Source organism: Mustela nivalis (genome assembly GCF_964662115.1).
Source record: "Mustela nivalis genome assembly, chromosome: 16".
NCBI lineage: Eukaryota > Metazoa > Chordata > Mammalia > Carnivora > Mustelidae > Mustela > Mustela nivalis.
The window spans coordinates 44,745,048-44,759,232 of NC_139035.1; positions in this window are offsets into that span (position 1 = coordinate 44,745,048).

Genomic DNA, 14,185 nt, shown 5'->3' on the forward strand with positions numbered 1-14,185 from the left:
AACATTGGATTCCCCAAACAAAGACTTGGAAAATTGACACATTTGTTTCAATGAAAGCAAATAAATGATAGGCTTGGGTTATTAGGATGCATAAGCATTTTGTTTACATTTCCCAGAATTGCTTTCAACAAAAAAGCAGCCAGCAGGTGGAACTGCTTGCATTTAAACAGACTATTAGGATGAAACAGGCATTTCTAGAATATTTTCTGAGACCTCAGCGGTTTAAAGGAACTAGGTTGACAAAGGTATTCTATCAGACCATCTGACTGGGTTGAGCCTCCTATTATGTGCAAACTATTCTGTCTGAAATTATTTTCCTGAAGATCCCACCAGCCTATCTAGGATTCTGTTCTCAGCATTACTCTGTTTAAGAATTCCTATACTCTGTAGGGCCCGGAAATACTTGATTTTGATGTTTGCAGCTCCCCTTTCCCTCCATGTTACCTGTGCAGTCCTGGGCACTTGTTTGTGTTTTGTTTCTTATTCCCTCCATGGCTGCAAAGATATTTTATTCCATTTCTTGAGGCAAGCAGGTTTTAATTGCCAATCGAGAAGGTATTCAACATGATAAGGTATCTAAACCCTGAGAGCTTCCTCTTTTCATTAAAATGTAGATCCAATTTCTTTTCCCTTAATGCCACATGCTGTTATTAAGCCGAAATAACGGAAATAGTAAAAGCCAGATGTCACTTCGGTCTCAGGTTTGACGTGGGGCACAATTTCCTCTCCTCAAGTTTAATCTGCTGTTATTTACTAACCCCTTCCTTTGGAAGAATGCACAATTTAAATGTAAATGCAATTTACATAGGGGAGCTGATAGTAGATTTGCGGTTTCAATTGCCAATAACCGTTTGCAAAGGGGGAAATCAGCTGAAGCAAAGATCAGCAGCTGTCAGGCTGAAGTCTGCATCACTTGCCATTATCCTCGACTCTCCTCCTGAAGGCACCTGCCTCTGAGCCTCCGCGAGGCGGGCAAAAGGAAGTGGAGAAGTGAGGCATCTTCCCAGATATTTTGCACTGCATTTACTATTGACTAGGGGAGAGAGGAGGAAGTTTGGGTTTCAAATGGGAAAATTCAGTTGGCATCATCATTGGATGAGACTGACTCTAAGTCTTTCAACGGATATTTATTGATCGTCTCCTATGGGACAGACATCATGCTTGGCCTAAATTAGAGAGTGGTAGAGGAGAATCCGAAGATACAGTTCTCCCTTTAAGGGGCTCTTTGTCTCCTTTAAGAAAAAGAGAACAAATAATCATGAGAGAATCAGGTAAGCTGTTAACAGAGAGTTATCGGAGCCCAGATTCGGAAGCCTCAAAGTGTTGAAAGATTCATTTAGGCTGAGACTTCCGGAATGAGCTCTGTAACAAGGGGGTTGGGGAGAGCCATTCTAGGAGCATAGTGATAGAAGGGAAGTGAGCTGCAGGACAGGTTGGCCGCTGATTTGTGAAGGAGCCTGTGGGCCACGTGGAAGTTAACCCTTTACCTCTGGGCACATCTGGAAGTTTGGAAGTGGGATCTGGCAAGATTAAATTTCTCTTTCACACTGGCTGGGGGTTCCATGTTCATGCATGTGATGTAATTTAGGTTTGGTTCTGAGTGGAGACTGAGTCAGTAAATGCAAAGTCTGGAGGCTACTTGGGGAGTTGTGACAGCAGTCCAGAAAAGAGTTGACTCACACTTGGGCCAGGCCAGGGGTGCGGGGAGGACTGGAGAGGAAGATCCATGATTCGTGAATGATTTAAGAGCTGGAATAGCCAGGACAGGATGTCTGATTGGATGTTTCCTCCTGACTTCACTGGTGCAGGCACGAGCTCCATCTAAATCCTTGGGTGACTGGGCTAAGCATCTGCCTTCAGCTCAGGTCATGATTCCAGGGTCCTGGGATCCCGGGCTCCTTGCTTAGCAGGAAGCCTGCTTCTCTCTCCCCCACTCTCCCTGCTTGTCTTCCCTCTTCTGCTGTGTCTATCTCCATCAAATAAATAAATAAAAATCTTTTAAAATAAATAAATCAATCTTTTGTCTCCTCCATGAGTCGCCTTCCAGAAGGAACCATACGGAGTGTGGTCTACACAGCACTGACACAGGAAGGCTTCCGTTCTCATCTAGTCAGCCCTGGTTTACCCACACTACTTGAAGGCGGCAGCGATGCAGATAATCCCTAACTCTCTCCTATTTGGCTTTGGAATTAATTACACCTTTTAGAGCAAATTTGCCTTCCTAATTAATCTTTCTTAGGCTAATATTAAAATTAACTAATATTCTCTGAGCCTGTAACAGCTGGGCAGGGGAGGGGGAGAGCAGGGAAGGGGAGGGCAGGGTAGCTGCTCAGATTCAGGCTGAGTGGCAGGAGAAAGCCACTTCACGTTAAAATTCGGGGTGAATCATCCACGGGAACCCTGAGCCAGGTCTAGCTCTCCAAGAGGCTGCATACAACCAGAGACTCAGATCCCCTGGGGGTTCAGTCGCTGAGCACCTACTATGCGCCGGGCACCTGCGCACCCGGCTGAGTCTCCAGGCGAACCCCACAGGATCTCTGCTGCCAGGGATCTAGCTGCCTGTTTGACAGGGACAACGGAGGAGTAAACAGATTCTTTAATCCAATGCAGTCAGGCCTCTGGCAAAAGCGTCTTCTCAAGAGAATAAGGCATGAACAAGGTTAATGGAGAAAAAAAAAACCAAAACAAATGTATGTGAAACAAAGGGGAGAAATCCGCTTAATTGCTGTTTTACAAACACACCAGCAAATATATTTTTAATAAAATGAGTGCATATAGTTTCCTCTTTCAGTAACTCCAGTATGTAAATTCCTCTTATGTGAAGTAAAATGTGATCCCCACCCCCCACGATTTTTAAGCCATAACACTTTGACCCCAAGATTTCCTCTGAGCTACCAAGGAGGGGTGCGGGCACAGAGTCACCCCACTCAAGGGCAGCCAGAAGAACTCTACCCCTATCTGGTTTCCATATTGAGCTCTTATGAAGACTGTTTCTATTTGATTGATTGATTGAGAGGGAGAGAGAGAGGGAGCAGGCACGCAAGTGGGGCGGGGGGCAGGCGGCAGAGGGGGAGGGAGAGAGAGGATCTTTAAGCAGTCTCCATGCCCTGAGCAGAGCCTGACTTGGGGCTTGATCTCATGACCCTGGGATCATGACCTGAGCTGAAATCAAGAGGAAGATGCTTAACTGACAGAGCCACCCGGGCATCCCTGAAGCCTATATTTAAAGGAAGAATTTCACTGCTATACAAAGTTAGGAAGCCACTCATCTAGACCGTTTTCTGAACGGCTTCTTAAAACCAAAATGACATCTAGTCGTGTTATGAAGACAAACCAAACCTTAGATACTGACAAATTATGGTCCTGAGGGCTTCCCTCCTAGTGTTCTGTAAGCCCTGCATATGGAGATTGATTGTGCATAAACCTGCAAGAAATTTTGGATCATCCATGGTGACAGATATCTAAAGTGTGCTTTTTGTCCTCAAGGGGATTATGTTCTAAATGGAGAAACCAAAAACACACCAGGAAAAGGTAAATCAAATTTCATAATCGAATACCAACACAGTGGTACCCGTGGGTGCCACAGACGTTCAGAAGCAGAAAAAAAAAAAAAAAAAAAATCAGCACGGGTTGGGATGGTAAGTGTTCAGGGAAAGCTCCCCAGAGGAGACGGAATTCAGAGTGTGAGCTAAAGCACGGGCAAGGTCTGGATAGGCAGGAAGCAGGAGGGTGGGCATTCTAGGCAATGACACATCATGAACAAAGGAATGGAGTAGGCTGACTTCAGCAAAGGATTTGCTTAGAGAAACAGATGGATACGGTTGAACCAGAGAGTCCTTGGATTTCCTATTAAGGTATCCAAGACCATTCTGCCTCTAGGATCCTCCCCTTCCGGGGTGCCCTGATGGCAATGATGGGTCGCCCCTTGAGGTCACTGACAGAGGATGCCCGGTGATGACAGCAAGCCATCAGAAAGGCCAGGCTGGCAGTGCAGGACAAGATGCATTTCAGAGGAAGAGATACCACTGGGGAGACACCATGGGTTCCTGACCCTAGTCTCCCCTTGAAATGGTCATGAACAGTCGTGGAGGGAATGCAAAGAGGCTTTGGCCTGCCAGAGCCTTGAGAGGCAAATGCGGAGTGGTCAGGAGCACAAACTCTCAGGTCACACTGCCTCTGTCTGTGTCACGGACCTGCCACTTCCTATAAGCTCTGTGTCCCCAGGCCCTGGCTTTCAGAGCTCAACAATGGAAACATAATTGTACATTCTTCATGGAATTACTGACAACCGAATTAATGCATCTTAAGTGCTTAAAACACTTAAAATATATATATATTTTATTGGGGCACCTGGGTGGCTTGGTGGGTTAAATCTCTGCCTTCGGCTCAGGTCATGATCTCAGGGTCCTGGGATAAAGCCCTGCATCAGCTTCTCTGCTCAGCAGGGAGCCTGCTTCCCCCTCTGTCTCTGCCTGTCTCTTTGCTTGCTTGTGATCTCTCTCTCTGTCAAATAAATAAAATCTTTTTTAAAAAAAAGAGACTTCAGGGGCGCGTAGGTGGTTCAGTGGGCTAAAGCTTCTGCCTTCGGCTCAGGTCATGATCCCAGGGTCCTGGGATCGAGCCCCACATCGGGATCTCTGCTGGGCAGGGAACCTGCTTCCTCCTCTCTCTCTGCCTGCCTCTCTGCTACTTGTGATCTCTGTCAAATAAATAAAATATTTTTTAAAAAGATACACACACATATGTATTATTAACTTATTTGACAGAGCATGAGAGAGCATGGGCAGAGTGGGCAGAGAGGCAGGTAGAGGGAGAAGCAGGTTCCCCAATGAGCAGAGAGCCCAGATGTGGTGCGCTCAATGCTAGGACCCTGGGATCATGACCAGAACCAAAGGCAGACATGTAACCAACTGAGCCACCAGGTGCCCCTAAAACACTATTTCCAGCAAGTGCCCACAGATAAGTGCTCAAAGGTGTGAATTGTTAGGAAAGCCTCATTTCTATGGTGTGGCATTAGGGGCATATCCAAGGGGTGTCCGTGGGGAGGTGACACAGGTATGACAGTGGCATCTCTCCACCTCAACCCCACCTTTCCTCCTGAAGCCAGGGAAACCAAAAGTAGCTTGTCCTTCTATAAAGAACTATAAAGCTATTACTCCAAGGAACATAGAGAGAGAGGGACTGCCCTGGGGTGGGCCTGGGCCTCCAGTGCAGTCAAGGGAGAGTGTTTGCTCAGCAAGAGGAACACTCAGAACACTCAATAAGAAGCAGCCACGTTTGAGAGAAGACTAGACACGGCAGAGGGAGAGGGCGTGATGGGAGAGCCAGTCCCGTCCTGAAAATCCAGAAGAGGTCAATTCTCATGGCTTAAAGAAGACTCTGCAAGAGTTTAGGACAGCCACGGAAAGATAATCAAGGTGGAAGCAAAAGGAGGAAGAACGAGTAGGAACATGAAACAGAGCCAAGAATGAGCTGAGTGAGAAGGAAACCCTAATGGCCCATATACACGGTTACTGTACTTGCTGGAGGATTTCCAATTTGACCTAGCTTTCCAGCAACCATACAAAAATCTAGTCCATTCTATACTCATAAAATAAAAACAAAACTGTTTCAGAAAATTCGGTCTGTTCCTGGTAATAAGAAGTGTGGATGTTTTCTGGGGAATCCTCTGAGAGTGCAGAGCAATGGGGTGACAGCTAAGGGGCGGGGCCAAACACCGGTGGTGGGTGGGGGCTGGGGGCAGTGCTGGGAAGCACAAGGAGCTCTTGACTTTATCCTGAGGACAGTGGGGGATATTTTTTATTTCCATAATTTTTTAAGATTTTTTTTTAATTTTTAAGTAATCTTTACACCCAACATGGAACTCAAACTCACAACCCCGAAATTAGGAGTTGCGTGTTCCACCTAAATTATGGTGCACCTCCATAATTTTTAAACCCAATTAGCTTTAAACAGTTTCAAGCAGGGGCACCTGGGTGGCTCAGTTGGTTAAGCACCTGCCTTTGGCTCAGGTCATGATTGAGTCCCTCATTGAGCTCCCACTCTGCGGGGAGCCTGCTTCTCCCCCCCCCCTCTCTCCCTCTGCAGCTCCTCCTGATTGTGCTCTCTCTTTCTGTCAAATGAAAATAAAAAGTTTCGAGCAGAAGGAAATTATAAGCAAGTAAAGTGAAAGTTTAACGAAACTCACACATACCCTTCACTCTGCTTCCACGGTTGTGAACATTTTGTCTGTCAGCAAAGGGCTATGAGCAAAGGAGTGACTTGATGACATTTGCGACTGAGAGGATGCCTCTAGGCGCTTCAGAGAGAATGGTAGGAGGGGTGCACGACTGGGTACAGGGTATCATTAGGTTATAGCAAGCCATTCGTTCATTCATTCATCCATTCAACAAATAATTCCCGAGTTCTACCACGAGCCTGACACTGTTGTTAGTGCCGCGAATTTAAGGGCAAAATAATGGGGCTCCTGTCCTCCTAGAGCTCGTGTCCTAGGACGGGAAAGCAGACAAATGAGCAAATGAAATGAACAAAAATATTTCAGAGTGTGACAGCGAGACAGTCTGATGTGACAGTGAAGGACTCGGGGGGCAGGGGGCTCATTCAGATTGGGTGGTCAGGGAGGGTCTAGCTTGAGTGCCCAGAACAAGAAGCCCAGGGGTCCTCAACAGCATCAGCAAGAGCATGGGAGAGAGGAGACCAGAGAAACAAAGCAGGAAGAGGTGATGGCTTGGACTGAGGTGAAGGCGGTGGAGAAGCAGGTAAGCGTATCTGGGGGAGATGTAGGAGGGAGAGCCAACAGGATTTGGGGATGGATCAAATGTCTGGTGGAATGGGGTGTCAAGAATGGCTCTCTGGCTTGAATGGAAGGAAGATTTCTGGCTCCAACATCTAGGTGGACAAGGATGCCCTTTATTGAGACAAGAGGGATAATGAGCAGGGCTCAGAGCCCCAGGGCCCCCTCCCTCACAGGCCCTTTCAAAATGAGGACCTGGCAAAATGAAACCGCTTCTACCCCCAGCTCCAGTCATGAAACCAATGACCTACATAGCTCCTGGATCAGACAGTTGCCTGAGGAAATTCCAACCACCACCATCACCCAAACCGTCCAAAGCTGGTACTAACCCACTCCACTTCCAATTACATAGAGAGTATGGAAGGATGCTTCTGGGTCCAGCTTAATTTGCTTGGGCCGTGGGGGAGATGAAGGAGATGCCACAGCCTCTTGGGGAGGGTGAGAGCATTAAGCTGAATCAGAGGAATATGGTCTCCATGGTGATGTTTTTATCATCATAGCAGGGGTCCTCTGAAGCCATGTCTGTGTCTCATGCCATTTTGGGACTTGGCTTATCTCAGTGTCCTCTGTCCCCATAGTCATGAGGGCTGAAATTCAAAAGGCGTGGGATTTGGCTGGGAAGCAATACGCAGGTCTGGCTAGAGGGAAGCCTCGCATTAGAATTTCAATCCTTTGGCTTTTACGTGGTGTACAAATTAAGGGGGACATAAAAGGTGGCCTGTGAAGACAGCTGGGGTAGGGAGGAAGATGATGCCCCCAAATGCAGTCTAGACAGAAGACCACGGTGGCTAGGCAGGTGTCTGTTTCTGAAAATGACACCTCCAACTCTCCTTCCCCCGATTTTCATCAGTCCTTGCATTTTGCCCTAGAACAGCATTTCCCCCCCAGCTGTCTATTTTGAGGGGGAGGGCAGGGACGGGCATTCAGAGTCATTGTCTGGGAATGAATCCTGGACAGCAGGAGGCTGCTGCTCTCACTCCCCGTCCCCATCATCTGTCACCCAGCGAGGGCCGCCGGCAGCCAGGCTGCGGACTTCCTAATGAAGACAGAGAGGTGGTTCCGGCTGTGCACAGGTGCCATTTCCCCATTAACAGAGGTGACATTCCGAAACACGACTCATTACAGAGCAGACATTGGACAGGGCTGGGACACATATTGATGGCAGCCGGGCCAGCCAGCGTCTGTCTCAAATCCCACTACCCCTGAGACAGCAAGCAAGAGCGCCAGAAAGAAGCGTCATAAGGGTCGAACCCACTGGCCCCTCACTTTGCAGAGAAAAATGAATACTTGCCACTCCGCGGACATTTAGGGCTAAGTCATTCTCGCCGCTGCCCGCACACAGAAGGGTCTTCAGGCTACACACCCCCTCCCCCCACCCAACGCTGACCCACTCCCGAAGAATCCTTCAATTCCTTCCCTCCTGGGAAGGGCTTTCGGTGCGGATGGCTGGGGGTGTGGGTGGGGAGGCCGGTCCTCAAAATGGGACGTGGATCTGGACTGGGCCCGCGGTGTCGCTTAGAGCTACGGAGCCAGGCTAAGAGCTTGCAGACTGAGGGCGATCAGGGACCGGGGCGCGTGGAAAACCACAGTCGTGGCAGATGCTTTCCACCGGACAGGGAGGAGTGGACAGAGCTCCACCTCGGCCAGGATGGGCCTCTGTTCCGCTGGAGCCGGGGACCATCAGGAACTGCAGAGCCAGCCGCTGCCGCGAGCAAACAGGCCAAAACTCGGGGCGCAGGGTCCCCGCGGCCAGGACACCCCCATGGCCGGGAGCCCCGGAGCCCCCACGGCACCCCCCACGGCACCCCCCACGGCACCCCCCACGGCACTCCCCCCCCCCACAACACTCCCCCCCAAGGGCGGGCGCGCAGGCGCGCTCGGCCCCACCGCCCGCCCCCTCGCGCCGCCGCGGGGCGCCCCCGCCCCCGCCCCGCCCGCTTCCCAACCCGCAGCAGACGGAACTCGACTTAAAAATAACTATTTTGACAGTTCAGATGTAAATATGTGAGCGACGCGTGGGGCTGTTTTTCCTCCACACTTCCCTCTCCCCCTCGCTCCCTACCCCAGCCCCTACACTACCGACGCTGAGATGATGGGAGAGCGCCGCCTGCAGGACGCGCCCCCGCGTGGAGCTGGGGGAAGTGCGGGCCCGAGAAGGTTCGGTTCCTGGCGCGGGGTGGGGGTCGGGGGAGAATGCGAAGTTAGACGATTCCGAGCTCGCTTCCCCCACGCCACAGGGCGCAGCGCTTAGGGGCCAGCCCATCTACGCACCATTTCTTAGTTATTACCGGAGAAAGGAGACGTGACCTAGGACACCTTTGAGCTTACTTAGTAACTCCTGACTTACCCCTAAACGTCTTCAATTCAATTACTGACTCCATGTCCTATACCCAACACTGTGCCAGAGGCAGTACAAGAGGAGAGATATGCAAAATCTTTTGCCCTGTGTAACTCTTCTTTCTTTCTTTTTAATTAAGATTTTATTTATCCATTTGACAGATCACAAGAAGGCAGAGAGGCAGGCAGAGAGAGAGGGAGGCGGAAGCAGGCTCCCCTCCGAGCAAGAGCCTGATGCGGGGCTCGATCCCAGGACCCTGAGATCATGACCTGAGCTGGAGACAGAGGTCCCAAACCACTGAGACACCCAGGCGCCCCTGTAACTCTTCTTTCAAACGACCCTGTCGGGTAACTTGTCTTTAGCCCCTGAGCTAAGGAAGCATTTAAGCACATGCTATCTTATTTGATAAGATGGGGGGAGGGGCTGGGCATTATCGCCTGCATTTTACATAGGCAAAACAGAGGTTTGGGGAGATTAAGTGAGTTCTCTGGACTGCCACAGCTAATGAAGAGAACAGATCAGAGCGCAAGTCTGGTCCTCTTTCCTCCATAGCCAATTCAGAGGAAGGGAGTTGGAGGCAGAGACTCACCCATTCTACGAGTAGGGAGGCTGAGGTCCAGACAGACAAAGACACTGGCTGTCTGACCACCTCCAAGCATCTTAGCTGGAGCAGAGCCAGGACAAAAACATTGTGTGTGGGGGTGGCTTTAGGACTGCCGGCTCCCGCCTCTGTCCTCAACTTCCGGATGCAAGCAGTGCGCTGGGACTTGATGGAACATCATATGATGTCTTTTAGGTTTTCTGACAGTCTCTTTGGAAGGAAGGTAGAGGAAAAGGTAGTTGGTGAGAAAAAGAAAGGGAAGGGAAGAGGAGGGAGGAGGTCTGGAGAATGGAGGAGTAGAAGCAGGCACAGGCGTGCACAGGCCGGCTGGGCAGAGCGAGGAGGTAGAGGTAGTTCCTTGTCACACCTCCCAGCTACACTTTTCTTTGTCCCCTTTTCACCACCACGTCATCCCCAGTCAGATGCCCATTGATGCTGTCACGCTTTTCCCCTCGTCCTGATGAAACCCGCTTCTGGAGGGCATCTGATGTAGCTGGTGATGCAGTAGGGCAAATGCCTGAAAATCGACCCGTTTGCCTCCCTCCTGGATTACAAACCCAAGGGGACCAAAGCCTAGAGCAAAAGAGAGGAAGCACTGATGAAATTTCAGATATCAGACTCTTTGGGGGAGGAGAGGAATTTGAGAACAATAGGGCCCACCTGCGACGGAAGAGGCTATGTACAACACCTGCTTGCAAGGTTCTGGCTGGCTCTGGCTGGACATCTGACCACGGGCAGATGTCTGTAGACTGGCGAGGAGGAGAGGGGGTCCCAGGATCTGCGCTTTGAATGTTCTATCCTCTTCATCCTTCAAGGCTCAGCTGAAATTCACCTCTTCTGTGAAGCCTTCCCTGATTCCTCCCCATTTTCCAAACAGTTCTGCTCTCTCAGACCCCTGCAGCTTTAAAACACTTTGCTATATACTCTACCTAAGGCATCTTGCATCCTTAAGCTCTGGCATGTTGCTTTTTTTTTTTTAATTGTGAGTTCCGCAAGGGGAAGAGCAATGTCTGATTTCCCTGTTTTTCCTGCAGCTCCTCCCACAGAACTTTGCACAGTCAGAACTCAAGATCTTGATTGAAGGGCTTGAGCTGACAAGCAGTACAGTGCACACCTTCCCCACACAGCGAGGTGAGGACCGGTACTGACAGCCTAAGGGCTAACGGCGGCGTCCCAGGCTGACCAGAGACTGAAAGTTGGAAGGCACTGACCTGCCGCAGACCATTTAAAGACACTCACTGAGGGGCAGCTGGGTGGTTCAGCCCCATAAGCACCTGACTCTTGATTTCAGCTCAGATCATGATCTCCAGGTCTTGGGATTGGCCAGTGTGGGACTGCCCGCTCAGCGGAGACTCTGTCTGGGATTCTCTCTCCCTTTGCCCCTACCCCTGCTCGCGTTCCCTCTCTCTAAGTAAATGGATAAATAAATCCTTAAGAAAAAAACAAACACCGAGTGCTTCTGTGCTAGGCAGCATGGTGGCTGGAGCAGGAGAAGCAGGGAATCCACTATTCTAAACCTTAGATTAGCCTTGTCCTGTCCCAAAACACTCCATGCCTACGGGATGCTGACTTTGGGGTTAGAACTTACGGCTCTAGCCTCCCAAACTCCTCTCAGGTCCTCCTGTTTCAGGGATAATTTGGAATCTCCATCCTTCTGATCAAAGTGGAGTTATGGTATAATAATTCTTTTTTTTTTTTTTTTAAGTTTTTATGTTTAAGTAATTTCTACACCCAATGTGAGGCTCGAACTCAGGACGCCGAAATCAAGAATCCCATGTTCTACTGACTGAGCCGGCAGGCATCCCAAAGAATTTTTTCAAAAAATACTTTTATTGAAATGCAATTAACATACCACATAATAATTCTTTATCCTGAATATTATGCCATCTTGTAGCATCTTGCTCTCCTTGTAAGTTTGGAAATTCCCATTTGTTCTGTCAACAGTCCTGAGAAGCCCGACTTAAAGGTCTTTATTCTTTCTGTAAAAAATGAAAGCACTTTTCAGCTTATGTGATTGTATTATAATCTTAAACAATGTTCCCCGCTTCCCAGCCCACCTCCTCCAGCCAGCTTGATCCCACTGTTTCTCTGGGACTCCGAGGAGGTAGGAGGCCTGCCTTCCCTCAATGTATTATAGGTAGCACAAGGGAAGCTTGCAGCTCTAGGGGCTCAGTTCATGTCCCAGAGCCTCCTTCTAAGCCCTGTCACCTCGCTTTATGTCCACGCTCCTGACTTCTTCCTGCTCTTCATGCCCCTTTCTCTCCCCAGCAGAGCTGGTGGAAATAAACGTTGAGCTTCTGCTGCTGGAACGTATCACAGTGAGAAATAAACACGGATACCCCATCTACCCTGACAACATAATTCATTTACTGCAAAGGGATATAATAAAGTCTGTTTATTACAGCAATTAACAGAGAAGCATTTGCCGGCATGCTTTTCAGAGGCAACCAGAAAAGTGCTTACTCCAGGTGCATGGATTCGGGAAACCGTGCAACTTGAGCCAAAATGAAACCAATTAGAGGCTTAGTACATGCATCCCAGCCACCCTAGACAACTGAGCCATCCCCGAGTCAGTTCAGCTGAGGTGGAACCTCACTGTAAGAGCCCAACACAGTATGATTGCCAATTTGTTGGGTTAAGACCTGGACCTGTCTTCAGGGTCATGGTCTTGAGGATGTCCCTGAGAGGCTCCCGCCAACCCAGCTGCCCCAGCTGCTGGGTTCAAATCTCACTGACCATCAGAGCATATAGGTGGGGAACTTTAGCACCATTGACTCTCAGCATACCACTGTGGGGGAGGTGGGGACATAGGGAGAGGACCAGAGGCTGGGCCAGGCAAAAGGGACAGAGTAGGATCAGCCCTAAGAAATCCTTTCATTAGGGGTGGCTGGGTGGCTCAGTGGGTTAAGCCTCTGCCTTCGGCTCAGGTTATGATCCCAGGGTCCTGGGATCAAGCCCCACATCAGGCTCTCTGCTCAGCGGGGAGCCTGCCTCCCTCTCTCTCTGCCCGGTGCTCTGCCTACTTGTGATCTCTTTCTCTCTATATTCAATAAATAAAATATTTTTTAAAAGATTTTATTTATTTATTTGACAGACAGAGACCACAAGTAAGCAGAGAGGCAGACAGAGAGAGAGGAGGAAGCAGGCTCCCTGCTGAGCAGAGAACCCGATGTGGGGCTCGATCCCAGGACGCTGGGATCATGACCCGAGCCGAAGGCAGAGGCTTTAACCCACTGAACCACCCAGGCGCCCCGATAAAATATTTTTTTAAAAAAAGAAATCCTGGGGCGCCTGGGTGGCTCAGTGGGTTAAAGCCTCTGCCTTTGGCTCAGGTCATGATCCCAATGTCCTGGGATCGAGCCCCGCATCGGGCTCTCGGCTCAGCGAGGAGCCTGCTTCCTCCTCTCTCTCTGCCTGCCTCTCTGCCTACTTGTGATCTCTGTCTGTCAAATAAAATAATAATAATAATAAAATATTTTTTTAAAAAAAGAAATCCTTTCATTAAACCCTGACTTTAGGGGTATTGTCAAAGTTTAAGACCTCAGGGTGCCTGGGTGGCTCAGTGGGTTAAAGCCTCTGCCGTCGGCTCAGGTCATGATTCCAGGGTCCTGTGATCGAGCCCCACATCGGGCTCCTTGCTCGGTGGGGAGCCTGCTTCCTCCTCTCTCTCTCTCTCTGTCTACTTGTGATCTCTGTCAAATAAATAAATAAAATCATTTAAAAAAAAGTTTAAGACCTCAATCCTGGGGTGAAGAAACATGGCGGTATGGGGGAGGGGGAGGGTAGGAAGGAGAGGAACTCAGCCTGGAGTGGATATGTGCTAACTTGCTTTGTGCCTAAAGCCTGGATGAAGACACAAAACCCAATTGCTCTGGTCCTTGGGTGGAGGGGCAGAGGAAAGAAGGGAGATACTGGTTTAGAGTTCCCAGGGATGTTACGTGTATTTGATTGCTAATTAATCAAACTTTGCTCTCCGTCCCCTTTCAAGGGGCCGGGGCTTGGCTTGTACCAATAAGACATTCTGCAGAACGAGGTCTGACTTTCCCAAGAGGAGCAGCAGCTAACCCCTCACTTTCCCCGAACCACCACCACCCGTGTCACAGCCCTGTGAGAAAGACATCCAGAGTAGCCACTCTTCCTTTCTTCTCTGGAGCAGCCTCTCAGAGAGAACGTGGGGAGTTTTGATCTCCTTGAAAATATGAAACAGAGCGCCTAAGTCAGCTGGAAAACCAAAGGCTCAAAAGTGCAGAGGCGAACCACCGCCAGGCAGTTCCTCTAGTTGAGGCAAGACCAAGGGTTCCCCCTTTCCTCCATTACTCTTTCTCCTTCTCCGGCCTCTGGGAGAAGGTGCTGTGTTGAAGGATGAGGGCAGAAGCCCGCCTGGCCTCTCTGGAACAGAGAAAGTCAGAGCTTTGAGCATCATGAACAACGGGATAAAAATAGCAGCGTTGCC